The sequence below is a fragment of the Pleurodeles waltl genome, chromosome 9, assembly GCF_031143425.1.
Source record: "Pleurodeles waltl isolate 20211129_DDA chromosome 9, aPleWal1.hap1.20221129, whole genome shotgun sequence".
Lineage (NCBI taxonomy): Eukaryota > Metazoa > Chordata > Amphibia > Caudata > Salamandridae > Pleurodeles > Pleurodeles waltl.
The window spans coordinates 479,108,710-479,123,420 of record NC_090448.1 but is presented as its reverse complement, the minus strand read 5'-3'; the positions used below and the strand labels follow the sequence as shown (position 1 = coordinate 479,123,420).

Sequence of the window (14,711 nt, the reverse complement as noted above, 5' to 3'; positions counted from 1 at the left end):
GAATGTTGAACGACATTGACCTAAATGCAATAAAACAGAAGTTGCAAAACCGTTGTCATAAACTCAAGTAATGATGGCAAAAGAATATTAACTGATCAGAACAGATATCGCTGGGTATCATTCAGAAATACTCACGATGATTAGCTAGTTTTTTGTGTTTATTTATTCCCAAAGTGGACCTGTTTTATGGGTCACATGATACAATCCTATCCACATGTCATGGATTACAGCTTTATGCTTTTGCTGTTACCACTGAGCACGGCTTCCCAGTGTGATTATTGAGACCTGCTCTCTTTGCCAAAACATTTCTGGGAAACAGCCTGGTAGAATAAAGTAAGTATATGCTATATATCCATAATTTCTTTATTTTGTTCTTCAAACAAAATTTTAAGGAAACCATTATAAATAATGAAAAGTTAAAAACCATTATGTTGATTATCTGCCTTGCTAATTCATTAAACAAAAGCGTTGAAAGTTAGATTGACTTTCCTTTAAGTGTATGTCACACAGTATAAAGTTTCTCCGACAAAAGTTTGCCAAAGTTGTTTGGAACAATTTACGAATATGTGGTACGAATTGCATCGATGTACTGAGATTCAAAGGCTCTCTGTTGTGATTTTTTAATTATTTATGAAGTTTTGTTTTTTCCATTATATGGAGAGGGCATCATACTAAAACACAGAAAATAAGCAACTAAAGCGTTGCGTTTCTGTCACCCGGCAGAAAGGGTTTCGGTGATTTCATTCTGAGTGTAATTTGATTTCCATTTGAATTATTCGAAATTTGAGGAACCGGATTTGCCTTTTAAAATCGAAAATAGTAAAAACAGACTTCCATGTAGATAAAAAGAAGCACAGGTGAAATCTGTGGCTATCTAGCGGCACCTCCAGTATGAAAAGAGCTTGGTTGTGACGTCAAACACGAAGGCTCCCTCCTTGTCTACCTGAGAGCGCAGCCTGTTCGGAACTTGGCACATATTTATACCTTTTTAGCGCCGCATTTGCGCCGCTTTTTGACGCAAAAGCGGCACAAACTTACAAAATACAATTGGATTTTGTAAATTTGCGCCGCTTTTGCGTCAAAAAGCGGCGATAAAAAAGTATAAATATGGATCGAAGTCTCTTTCCTCGCTTCCAAATACTGCATTTTCATTTTAGTACGGTTTAAAGGCTGCATACGGTCAAAATAAAAGGTAAAACAACCGCTTTGGAAAAATACCAGCCCTAGGATTCTGTGTGCAACCTACAAGACAATGGCTTAATTCTTGGCAGGACCAACAGACACTTCCATCCTACATAGATTGGCTTAATAGGTATTTTTGACTAAAATTAATCTGCGACATGAGACTTTTCATTTTGCAGAGTGAGCTACGTAAATATTTGGTAATTAATTGCTTTGTCATGAGTTGATTTGTTTTTGGCAGAAATCATGTTTATTATGGATGTTTCGTTTTTTGTTGCTAACATATTTTTTCAAATCTATTGACAGAAGCTGTTTCCAAAACAGGTTTTGTTTTGCAGATCATACATTTCTCCAAACTCCACCTTTCACGTTTGGCAAAAAAACAATGCGCGTCATCTCATATACCTTGAAATGCATTTTGTACTTTCTTGTAATGTGAGGGACTATTGCAGACGTGGGGTCAGTTGGAAATATTTCACAGGGCCCCCCCACAACCTATTTTTGCGCGGGGCTTCGGGCGGTTACCCTATTTGTTTAAAATTGTTGTGTCCTTTGGCTTTTGCACTCTGCGGCCATAATCCCCCAGAACCTCCTCTTTCTCATTCCCCTTTCCTTCTTTGAGGCACCTGCAGATCTTTGGTGCACCTCTTGCTCATTTTATCATTTTACTTCGAGCTGTGTCCGCCCCCAGCCCCGCCATCTCTTCCATTTACCTCTCCACCTGCCCATGCACTTTTTCACTCCCACCTTCACCTTTTCACTCTGCACTGCACCGCTCACGTAGGGCCAGGCCATCTACCAAGCACTTGTCCCGTGACGCCCAAATGATTTTCCCCTTTCCACGCTGGAATGTAATGTTAGTCAGCAAAAGGGAGAGCCCCCGTGCATGTTTTTCATGTGCGAGGCTAAATCATGTTTGGCCTTCTCCATTTCGTCTGCCAGCAAGCATGCAATTTTAAGGTGAATCTTTTCACAGTCTGCTGACCTCTTAATACAATATGGGGCGGCATCATAAAGCAACTTCCTAGAATGGTTTAAAGCTTCATCAGCACTGGATCACTCTGCCCCAGATGAAAATGGCTACTAAGTTAGCCTATAGAGTTACTGCACCCCCATCCCAAGCTGCAGAGCTATTGCCACACCACACCTTGGGCACACAGAGAACTGAGCACCTCAGTTCTTACTAGCATCGTTCCTGGCCATTATCTCGGTGCTTTGATAAGAAAATGCAGTAAATCCTGACTTGGAGAAATCCAGCTATTTTTGTACTTGTAGTACGTTTGAACACATACTCAGTGCACTCCCGATTTACATGATCCAATGCTATTTCAAGGTTAAGACCAAAACATAGCTCGGCCTATAGGTAGCCCGCTTGCAGTTGCGCAACAGAGACCCCCACACAGCTCTGCCAATGCAGCGCAACACTGATAGGGTATGCTCTACCCCCTCCATTAATAAATCCCTGACATGGCGTTGCCAATGCAGGTCCACTGAGAGCTCATTGCACTATTTAACTATTTAGAAATGTTAGTATGTATAGCAAGGCACTAGGGCAAACTACACTTTGCAATGCATAAAACCCGGTTACCGAATCGCAAAACGGGTTTGCGAGTCGCAATTAGGAAGTGGTGTCCCCTTCCTAATTGCGAGTCGCAGTGCAATGCAGGATTGCTTTGTGACCGCGAACGCCGTCGCAAACCAGTCGCAGTTTGCACCCATTTCAAATGGGTACGAACCCATTTGCAAAAGGGAAGAGGTCCCCATTGGACCCCTTCCCCGTTGTGAATGGCATTAAAAACATTTTTCCAGAGCAGGCAGTGACTGCTCCGAAAAAATGAAATGAAAACGTTTTATTTTTTAGTTTTGTAATGCATCTCGTTTTCCTTTAAGGAAAACAGGCTGCATTACAAAAAAAAAAACAAAAAAAAAAAACTGTTTTATTTAAAAGCAGTCACAGACATGGTGGTCTGCTGTCTCCAGCAGGCCACCATCCCTGTGAGTGCCGCGAGTGTCAAGGGGGTCGCAAATTGCGACCCACCTCATGAATATTCATGAGGTGGGCATTTGCGACCCCCTTGCGAGTCGCAAACAGTGTCAGGGACACTGTTGTGCATAGGGTTTTGCGACTCGTAAATTGCAAGTCACTCTGACTCACAATGTGCGAGTCGCAAAACCCAACTTACCTACATCTGGCCCTAGATATTATTCTTTGTCTGGTGCTAGCCAGAACCTGTCGTTTTGTTAATAAAAATTACATATCAGATAAGTAATTACAGGGGCTTTCAATTTGCCCTATTCATCTATTGGTGTATTTGAATGTCGTTCACATTGTGCTTCAGCCCACTAGAGAATGCGGAATGGGGCACAGGGTCAGCCCACTTCAGCCATTGGGTTACCTGATTGGGAGTGACTGCATTCTGCTCTTGCACAATGTGCACATCAGCACAATAGTTAATCCCCATTCAGTGCCAGGCACTATTTGTGCAATATGTGCTTCCACATTAATATATACATTTTGACTTTTAAATAATTCTTGTTTTGATACAGTGTATGCCTTCATACACAAATAATTCACCTGCAAAGTAATCATTGGCAAAGCTTAGATGTCAGCATCCAATGCCAGACCTATTGACTTTGCCAATGCTTGTTTTAAATGGAAGCAGCAGCAATACACTGCAAGGTAGCTCTGCAATCTGTGCAAGCTTTGCAGGGATGAGACTCTAAACTTGCTTCTCCAGGCCAAGCACAGCATCTCTTTCTGAAATCGATAACATCACTTCTAGGTCTTCTTTCCCTAGATTTGTTGCCAGTCATTAATCTTCGGCTCATCTGCTGTGAGCTGAAGTGCAAGGCATCAGAGGCGGCTGCATCCCGCTTGTGACAGAGGCACAGGTCGAACTCTTTCATAATTATGTGATATACAGTAGACATCAAATATGAAAATATCTGTATGTAAATTACAAATGTAACATTCTCGTTGGAAATCAGGGACAAGTAACTTTGTTAGCAAGTTCTTCTCCATACAAGACCGTCGAGCAGAGTTTCCAGGGCAACATGCCATTGAATTTAACAAATTGCCTTGCGCACATTTAAAAAAAATTAATAACAGCATTTATACAGTATAAAAGACCAGGGAAGATAGCACCATCTCGTTCAGATGTATTGGCTATATCTGATACTAGATGCTTAACCCCAATGCTTCAATGTGTTAAAGGACGATTTTTGTTTTCAGTTTTTAAATTGTGTGAGACCTTTGAAAATTGCAATAATATGGCGTTGCATGTATATATACATGTGAAAAATGCTCAAATGGATGCACAAGTATGTTTTGCCACAGAATGGAATGCGGTTTATCAATAGGGCATGGTGATCAGAGATATGCTCAGTGATTGATGTATATTGGAATACTTAGCATGTGTGTTATCATAGCTATGTGTATGCACTCCTACAGTGTCATGATGCATGGTTTGCGAACAATCACAGAATTCTGAACACATGCAAATCTATTATGTTTCCTTACTCTTCATGTGTTGTTTCTGTGGATAAATATGACTTAAGTGCCCTATATGGGTTATGAAGTGAAGGAATTGTTTATTTGTTAAATAGTCACAGTAAAAAATGACATTAAAAAAAGAAATAAAAACAAAATGAAGTAAAAAACAAAACAAATTGAAAACGAACAGAAAAACATGAAACGCAATGTAAACGAAATAGTCGTAAAGCCAAAACAAATATAGAAATAAATTCAACTTGTAATGCCACTATAAGAAGCAAAATACTTGGTGAATACATATTATTATTTCATATTTTTATGTATGATTCACTTCTAAATATTGTTTTTAGAATGTATTTTCTGTACCGAAGTTCAAATTCATGAAATAATATCAATAGTGATAAATTTAGCCCCAAGATTAACAATAATTTCCTCAGGGAAGTAAAGTGTTGTAGTGCCATGGTAGCTTTGCCAAGATGAGTTAAAACCTGCCTACACAATACTGCTAATGACCCTGCAGTACCACGGTTGTAAATGGCACTGCTGTTAGAGCTCCGCACCATCAGCCCTACAACCTGACTCAATTGCATACAAGTGCTCAGCATTTGAAGCATACTACCTGGCTGAATCACCCTTGGTGGTGGGGACCCCTCTTCATTCTCCCTGGCACAGTCAGTGAGGACCCCCTGGAACGATGGGGGCCAGCGTGGCAATGGCCTACATCTGGTGTCATGGGTCAGAGGGACTTTGCACTGGACTACCTCACTCACCTGCAACCAGAGATCTCTGGAGGGAGGGAGGAGACCAGAGGATGCAGAGTTTGTCCCCTCCACACTCCAAAGCCAGCAACTCCAGAAGAGGGGAGCAACAGAGGCAGAGGGGGCAGCAGAGTTGGGTTTCCTTTGAAATGAACATTGAAATCTCACAGACAGGGTCACAGAGAGGGAGAAGGTGATGCTACAACCACAGTCCACGGCCACCCAGCACGCCATACAACACTTCCAGGAATGAGTGCAGGTGCTTGAGGGAGGGAGGGGGATGCAGAGGGTTTTTCTCACAGGAGCAACACCCAAATCCTGGGCCTGCCAAAGGGTATTGAAGGCCATAATCTGCTGGCTTAAGTCTTTTGTATCCACATCTGATCTAATGCCATTCTTCTCAATGAAAAAAGGCCACAGGGTGCCGGTGCACTGCCCAGTCCTGGGAGCATTGTCATGCCCAAAACTAGCCTAACTCCTCCACTTCAATAATCGTGACGCCATCCTGAAAGCTACCAGATTAACAGGACCTCTAAAGGTTGAGAATACAACCATCGTATTATTCCCAGGCTACGCTCAGGTGGTACAGTGTCAATGAGGTTTCTTCTTGGAAGTAAAGGAACGACTCCGACAACTAGGCCTCCAATACTCTTTAAACTACTATTTGATGGTAAATTCCTATTCTTCACCAATCTCAGGGAAGCATGGTACTGGGCTCACATATACAACAACAAGGTACCCGCTAAGCCTGCAAGAGGCTCCCCTGTCTCTCGATGAAGGGGCAGTGGAGATTAATCCAGACTCACCAGGTCCCTTACCCGGTATCCCCGATGGCTCAGCCTCCTGCACTGGAACAAATTACCAAGGACCACTGCTAGGCCCTCCGGTTGACGGCTTCCCTGGGAGACAGTTTCAGTGCCTCAGAAGGTGAAAAGGGCCTACACATCTTCTTGTTGGACAATTACTTTACAACGATGGAGGGGTATCGGTGAGATTCCTAGATCCCCCATTGGTGACTCCTCAGGAAGCAGATGGCTTAATATAGTCCAGATCATCAGTGGGCAATCACAGGGTGCAGCCCTGTTTGACTCTGAACTTTGATTGCTGTCTAGCACTACAGAAGCTGCCCACTGGCCAAAGACAGCTGGCCAAAGTCCATAGTCACACTGACCCTCAAAACACAGAGGCGGGAAGTGGAGGGTCCCGCCTTGTTACACCACAGCTGAGCTCTATTTAGATTAGATGTTGACATCCAGGACTGCATCACACTCATGCACTGCTCCCAATTGTTGAGCCACTGCCTCACCTTACTAAATTGTTTGACGCTCTAGTCTGTTTGGGCATGCTGCCATTTTAAGTAGGCCCCACATGTTGTTGTTTCCATCTGTTCCCATGGTCACACAGTTCACAACCCAAAGATTCAACCAGATAGGCACACCTCACTTGCCTTGCAGAGGGCAGCCAGCTACATCATTGCAACTGGGGGGTTCACTAGGGTGCACCCATGGCTCCAACTAGACACCCTAGACCTCTTGCACTATGGCCCCTTCGGCTAAGATCAGGTTTCTTACCATTAATGTACGCGGTCTGCACACTGCGGGGAAGCGCTACTTCTACCTCAAGTGTCAGAATGCACATATCACATTTCTTCAAGAAACTCACACCACAGCTGTTGAACCGCAGCACCTGCAAAACAATGGAGGGGGTTCGTTTCTGCCCTCACCTACTCTCCATACACCTGTGGAGAACTGGTCTGGTCTGGGTTCGGCCGCTCATCCACTAACAGGTACTTGATGCTGTTAAAGATAGGGAGGGGTGATACGTGCTGGTTGAGGGCCCACTGGATGGATGATGTAGTTTTCTGGGGAGCATATCCTCTAAAATGATGTGGCGTCTCCCCAGCAGTATCTAGAGGACCTAACATTTAGTATTGCACATTAGACACTATTTCACAGAAAGCCATGCCACGGCATCCACCAGGGCACTTGAATGGGATGCCTTTAAAGTGTCTACCAGAGGGGTCTATATGCAGGACATCGCTGGGATCTCTAGAGTGCTTGGGAAGGAAGTCCTGGAGGCTGAACCACTAGAAAGAGGTGTGATTTATGGCACCTGTAGGTGTCCGGTACTGGCCGAGGCCAAGACTCATCATGCTACTATTTTAGAGTGGCTATGCTGCTTCAATTTCAATGCCTACATGCCTGGGGCGCATCAGAAGGAAGACAAATCTGGTCCTATATCTCTGTGATGTTTGTTCAGACCTCTCCCCCATAACCAACACGCTTCACATGGTTTCACAGGCGGAAGGCCTTCAGGTCAACTGGGCCAACTCGTCTGTGTACCCGCTAAGCCACAGTGCAGCCCAAATTTGAATTGCGGCTTGAAGGAACCCTTCTGAATTGGAGGGGAGACACTGTCAGTTACCTTAGAGTTCACCTTTACCACTCTCCAGCCGACTTGTATGATGGTAACCTGAGAAAAGCCCTTTCCACCATAAAAACTCAAATGCAGTTCTAGAAAACTTTACCCTTAGCCACGACTGGACAAATAGCCTGATCCAAAAAGATAATCTTACCTAGGCTGCTCTAATATTTTTTAAATGTAAACATTCCCTTTATCCTCCCACAGCACTTTTTCCAGGATCAAAACAATCCGCTGGGAGAACTTATCTGGGGCGACAAGCGGCATTGAATTGCACTGAATAGTGGGCATAGGCAGCCTCAGGGCCCATGATTCAAGGCTTACTACTTAGCAACGCAGTTGCAGTGGCTTTCGCAATGGCTAGCGAGGCAACACATGAGGGAGACGTACATTGGAGCTGGTCCCCTAATGACATTCATGCTTGGAAACTTTCTGCTCCACAGTATCACACCCCAGGCTGCATGGTCAGTGCAAGTCATAGTCGCTGATAAATGTCTAGCTAGAGTCTCTTACCTCACATGCCACCCCTGAGCAACTTAACCACTACTTCCCTAATGCACACTACTGTTGCCCTCACTGCCTTTCACCTTCTACTGATTTGCAGCATATGCTGTGAACCTGCCCAGCCCAATCCTCCCATTGGCACTCTGTCTATGACATGTTACAAGAGGTCAGTGAGCTCATCGACTTTAAAACAAGGGAGGGCTGTGTCCTTGGTATTTTTTGGTGTAGTAGGTGTCACAGGGTAAGAGTGCGCTTTCCTGGCATGGCTTTCATGCTTGTTAAAAAAGCCCTCACCCTACAGTGGAGGGCTAAACAAGCCCCTCTGGTGGCTGCTTGGCACAGGGTGATGCAGAAATGAGGGCAGACTGAGAGGGCAGCACTGCACCATGAAGAAGTCTGCCACCTTCGTAAGCATCCGATTTCAGCAGCCTGAGATACCCTCCTCAAATTACGTGGAACAATGATTTGCCCAGTAAACCCAAATGGGCCACCAGCATCACATACACATACTCTCTCATTCCTCCCATGTCCCCATCCCTTGGGAAGCCATGTGTGTCAGCTTCCATTAATTACTTCAGGGGTTTCTGTCTATGCTTGTTTGCACCCTCAGAGTATCCCTTTATCGATAGCCACTCAGCCTTCCAGCCCAGAGCCACGGCATGCTGGCCCAATCCTCATCTCAATTATCACTACCGACAACACCACAGTTGGAGTGCCATTCTGGTCTTACACCAGCACCCTTTTACAAATATGGTCCTGCTTATGCCTGGGTCCAAATCATCACTTCCCTCCCCCAGTTTAGGGATAACATCCCAGTTAGTCAGGTAGACACACTGGCACACATCTGCTTAGTGCCCCTTTACGTATCTTCTAACACTGAGATGTTTTTGTGGCTGTCTCATATAGTTTCTTGCTTTGCGTGCATGCTACTGCTTTGTAATGTGGTTAGATACTGTTTCAGAATATTACAAATGTCTTGTGATGCTGTCTTTAGTTGCATATGAAGATCCCAATAAAAATAGTTAAAAAAAAAAACTAAATGGGTGCTAATATTAACACCGCTGTAAAAAATATGGGCCTCATTACGAGTTTGGTGGGCTAACTGTCAGCCTGCCAGACCTGTGGGGAAGAGGAGACTGGAAAAGGAAGAAATGATCAGCACGGCAGTGTTCAACTCAGTGCCACCGGGGCTGACCAAGACTTCGACCGCCGCCAACCAGTCGGAATTCGTGATCCTGGCAGTGTCAGCAGTCCCCTACCGGTCCGATCACCAGGGTTGTAATCTGGCAGTCGTACCTCCAGGAGTGCGGCGGTCCGACCGCCACTACAAGTTTGGCAGTTGCGAGATCGCCAAACTCGTAATAAGGCCCTATAACATTTGAAGAGATCCTCCAGATGACTGTGGGGGCACCAAAACACTAGTCTGTAAGTTACAAAATCCTTCAAGTTAAGATGTATTTTTGCGTTCTTGTAGGAAATTCTAAACTACAAAATGGATACAGCTTCATCTTTAGGATCATCAGGAGGAATGTGTGGAGCAAGTCTGGATAGATCTCTGACATCATTATCCATCAGCTAACAACAACTTCAGAAAAACTGCAAGTGGAAAACTGACTTAAGAAAGGCCAGAGTAGAATCTGATCACCTTGCATTGAACTACGGCTGTCAAAAAACATCTTCTCCTGCCTACATATTTTTGATTTAAACTTCACTGTTTTGTTTAAGTAGCCCATTTACCACATCAGACCACATAGTGTTGTTTTAGGGTACGCCATGTAGTTCAAAGCTGTAGACAGAATTTCCCTGTATACCACTTACTAAGGGCCTGATTTAGATCTTGGTGGATGGGTCACTCTGTCACAAACATTTATTCCATCTGCCGTATTATAATTTTCATAAGATATAACGGAATCATAATACAGTGGATAGGATATCCGTTATGTTTGTGACAGAGTAACTTCATCCGCCAAGATCTAAATCAGCTCAATGTAGGAAAGGAGAATCCTTGTCCTGCCCAACCTTCAAATTCATTCTGACAGTGTGTACACAGTTTGGCTAAACTTTAGTCCAATGTGACAAAGTGGATTATGTACTTTTCTTTGTAGGATTTTCCCTTACCTATGTACTTATATCAAAACCTTTTTTCTAGTTGTTCTCATCCAGATAGTTAACTTTCTCCAATAGCGTTTGAATCTCTTGCCCAATTTTCATCATTTTTTGTTGGATTTAATTTAAACACATTTACTATTATTATTACAACTTGGTTTCAATCTCTAAATCCTTGGTAGCATTAACTGCATTGTTGCTTGAGGTGTTCTTACAACACAACCTCTAGTGTATCTCAGGATAGTCTAGGTGCATGATCCTGGCTAGCAAAGGTGAAACCAAATGATACAATTAGAGGAATGATAGACTGACAAGTTTTTCTGATCTGGTGAAGTGGAAGCCTGATAACAGTTCACATCAAAGTCTTGCTTCCATAGCCTGACAAGTATGTTTCCTACACTGTGTTAACACATATCCACAATATCCTATGGACAGCTCTTTTCAGATATAAAAAATGTAGCATATTGCTTATTATTGAAAATGCCTCAGTTAATACGTTGTCGTCAATGTTAATATGCTAAGTTGCACTTCCCACACTTGAAAAATGTTCAGATTTGACTCCCTCATAATAGTAGCAGAAGTCCCAAACAACACTGATCCAATAATTATGGTAATGGTACTTAAGGTGGTTAAACCGCTACATAGATTTAGAAGAGTAGATCAAGCTTTCTGAAATTGTCTAAATAGAGGCTTTAGATTTGTTCAACACTGTAGTGTCATTCAGTGGCTTGTAAGAGACAGCAGACAGTGACACACAGCAGACAGTGCGCATTTCGACGGTGCTTGGGAAGGGGGCCCCTGCACTTTTTCTCTGCCAGCCTTTTCATGGCTATTGAACCACCATGAAAAGTCTGGCGGAGAACATGATTGTAATCAGCACGGTGGGGCTGACTTCAGCTCTGCAATGGCTGATTACAACCATGACCACCATCATCCTATCGGAGATCCTGGCAGAGATGGCGGTCTTTTGGAGGCAGCGACTGCCAATCTTGTATAGTGGTGGTCGGACTGCCACAGTAGCGGTAGTCCCACCTCCACTGCAAGTCTGGCGATCTTCGGATAGTCATGATTTAAATCACAAAAAAATACTTTTTCAAGGCTTATTTTGTTATGAATTATCGAATACTCCCTAAAAACATCTAAAAGTAGCTCTTCCACAATTTTGTATTCAGTGGTACACTGCCTTCTGACATGACCACAGGCATCACTGAGAGTAGGAGAGCACAGCACGCCCATTTTCGAATACTGGCGTTTATCTTCACAAGTAAATGAAACGTTAACATTATTCACCCTATCAAAATACTAACGATATAACCAGAGCGTTTATTTACACACAAATATTTTTAATTTTCAGACATTGTCAAGATTTTCTTCACCAACAGTTTGGGTACATTTACTACTGATCAAACCATGTAGCCTAACATTGAACCTTTTTTTCTGAAACAAAGGGCAGATTTAAGAGCACATAGCACCTCCTTGGGTCACATTAGCGACGTTTTTCTTTACACTAATGTGGCCCAATGAGGCCAAAATCGCTCTGTCAAATTTACAAAGTAGCCCAATGCATGCACTGCACCACTTTATAACCCTTTGCGCTACATTATGCCTGCACCAGGCATAATGTATGCAAAGGGGGCGTTCCCCCTTTAGAGGAGCCGAAAAAATGTCACAAAGAAATCTAAGAGATTTATTTGCATCATTTCTTTGGGCACTGTTAACGCCTGCACAGAGCAGGCGTTAAAAGGAGCCACACCATTATTTTCAATTGGCCTCAATGGGCTTTCCAGGATTAGCGTCAACATTTTTGATGCAAATCCTGCAAAGCTCGGAATGAGCATATAAAATGTTGACACTAGTTCCCTAACTACCGTCATGGTGTGCCATATCATAGATATGGTGCACACACAATGGCATTGGGGGGGGGCGCTAAGAGGCGCAGGAAAAGTGGCGCGGCACTGGATGCAGCGCCACTTTTCTTAAGTCAAGCCTACTCAGAGAAGATGCTGGACAGTGACTGGGGGGCAAATTAATTATTCCCACTCCACCAAGTACTTATATCAGGGAAAGTGCTGGGCAGTGACAGTGGTGCAAAATTATCATTCTAACGCCACAAAGTGCTTATCTCAGGGAAGGTGCTGGACAGTGGCAGGGGATCAAAATTACTACTCTAACTCCGCCAAGTACCTTCCTGAGGGCAGAAGCTGAACTGTGACTGGGGGGCAAAATTACTATTCCAAATCCTCAGAGTATTTACCTCAGAGAAAGTGCTGGACATTGGCTGGGGGCAAAATTACTATTCTAACTTTGCTGAGTACATACCTCAAAGAAGTTGCTGGACAGTGACTGGAGTGAGAATTAATATTCTAACTCCACCAAGTACCTACCTCAGGGGAAGGTGCTGGACTGTGACTGAGGAGCAAAATTACTTTTCTAACTCCGCCAAGTGCATATCCTCAGGGAAGATGGTCTACAGTGAATGGGGGGGGAAATTACTATTCTAACTCAAGTACATACCTCAAGGAAGGTGCTGGACAGTGACTGAGTAAAATTTTACTATTTTAATTCTGCTGAGTACTTACCTCAGGAAAGGTTCTGGTCAGTTACTGGGGGGCAAAATTACTATTTCAACTCTGCTAAGTACTTACCTCAGGGAAGGTGCTGGACAGTGACTGGAGGGCAAAATTACTATTCTAACTCCACCGACTACTTACCTCTTTTTCCATCCCTTAGACCTTAGAAGACCCAAACAAATATTGAAAGAGGGAAGAATTTCCATATACAAAAAGCACATACAGCGGAAAATGAAGGACAAACATTGCAAGAAAATCAACTGTGCATAAGTAAGTAATAAAAAAACATACAAAATACAAAGAAAACAAAAAAAGCAGCAAATATTTCACAAATTTTCTTTGTAACCATAAATAGATTTCCAAAAGAGAAGAAGTCCAACACACTAGAAAACCTGTGCAATTCATCTCGGAATGACCAGATAGGAACATAAAAAAACTTGCCAGGTAACTTTTTTTCCAAAAATATAAACTACCAAACCTAACAGCTGTCTTTCCATAGAATAGAATGCCAACAAAAACTTAATTTTCACTCTGTTTCAAAGGGGTTCATATATGTTTTCCTCCCTCAACAGAGTGCATCGAATAACCATGCATTTTTTCTTAGTTAACAGAATTTCCTGAACGAAAATTAATCAGACTTTTAGTGCATTACCCTCATAATTTTTCTCCTCTTTCCCAACAGATCAGAGAAACATGGCGAATGTAAAACAAGCGAGGTACATTCAATCAAGATGTTGAAACAGACTGCTAAATTATGGTGACCACATTTATTGTAAGGAGAGATTAACTGAGCCCAGGGGTCTTTGGAGGTGTGTTGAACATTTTTCATTCCATTGAAAAGGCAGATTGGTTACTCTGGGTGATACTGTGGAAAGGACCACTGAGCATAACCACTCTGCCTCTGCAATGGAGATTAAGGATAGGGTGACTATCCAACACATAAAAATACTAGCAGCCACCTCCAATGAACCTTGTTGCACAGTTTTGAGGGAGATAGCCCAAACCATCCTCATGCACGTTACTAGAAGTATTCCCAAAATACCTAATTTAAGGAAAATGGTTCAGAGACAAAAATAGGGAAGCAATCCCCAAAGAACAAGATCACAATCCTACTCTGACATTAACATTCCTCCAGAACTCACAGTTACTTTTATGAATAAGCCTTCCTACTGTATGACAATAAGAACCCTCTCAAACGATTTCTAATCTTTAGTACAGTTCATAAATTAGTAATCCTGGAGAATACTGAAATTTGGATGATAAATGGAACTTTTACAACAAATCTCCATCCATTCACAACACCACCATCCCATTTGTGTACAGTTTACCCACTGGCAACCATTCCTCAACTTACACTGAATTTGTATCAGTTATAAAATCCTAAACAATGAATAAAAGTCTTCAGAAAATAATAATTGACTTTGAATTACAAATGATTAATACAATTAGTTAAATGTACATATACACAAAAATACAAGGATTATTTTCACATTTCCCTCGCATATTGGCAACAAAAACCAAGCATAGCTGAGGATGTCAAATAGTAAAATGCAATTTGAATTAAAAAACTAACAGATTTGTGTTTTATACCCGAGTGTGTAGATGACTTCTACACATCAATTGTGCAATCAGACTACTTTACACGAAATGAAGAAAAATTGACTCCACTCCTAAATT

The 14,711-nt window shown here is 42.7% G+C and overlaps 1 long non-coding RNA gene across 1 annotated transcript; it reads left to right on the top strand.

The window, feature by feature from the left end:
• Positions 1 to 211: 211 nt before the first annotated feature.
• On the top strand, positions 212 to 14,373 carry LOC138259521 (uncharacterized). The gene is made up of 4 exons (XR_011198750.1): positions 212 to 333; positions 13,195 to 13,304; positions 13,390 to 13,478; positions 13,717 to 14,373. It is a non-coding gene; the product is annotated as an uncharacterized lncRNA (long non-coding RNA).
• Positions 14,374 to 14,711: the final 338 nt, after the last annotated feature.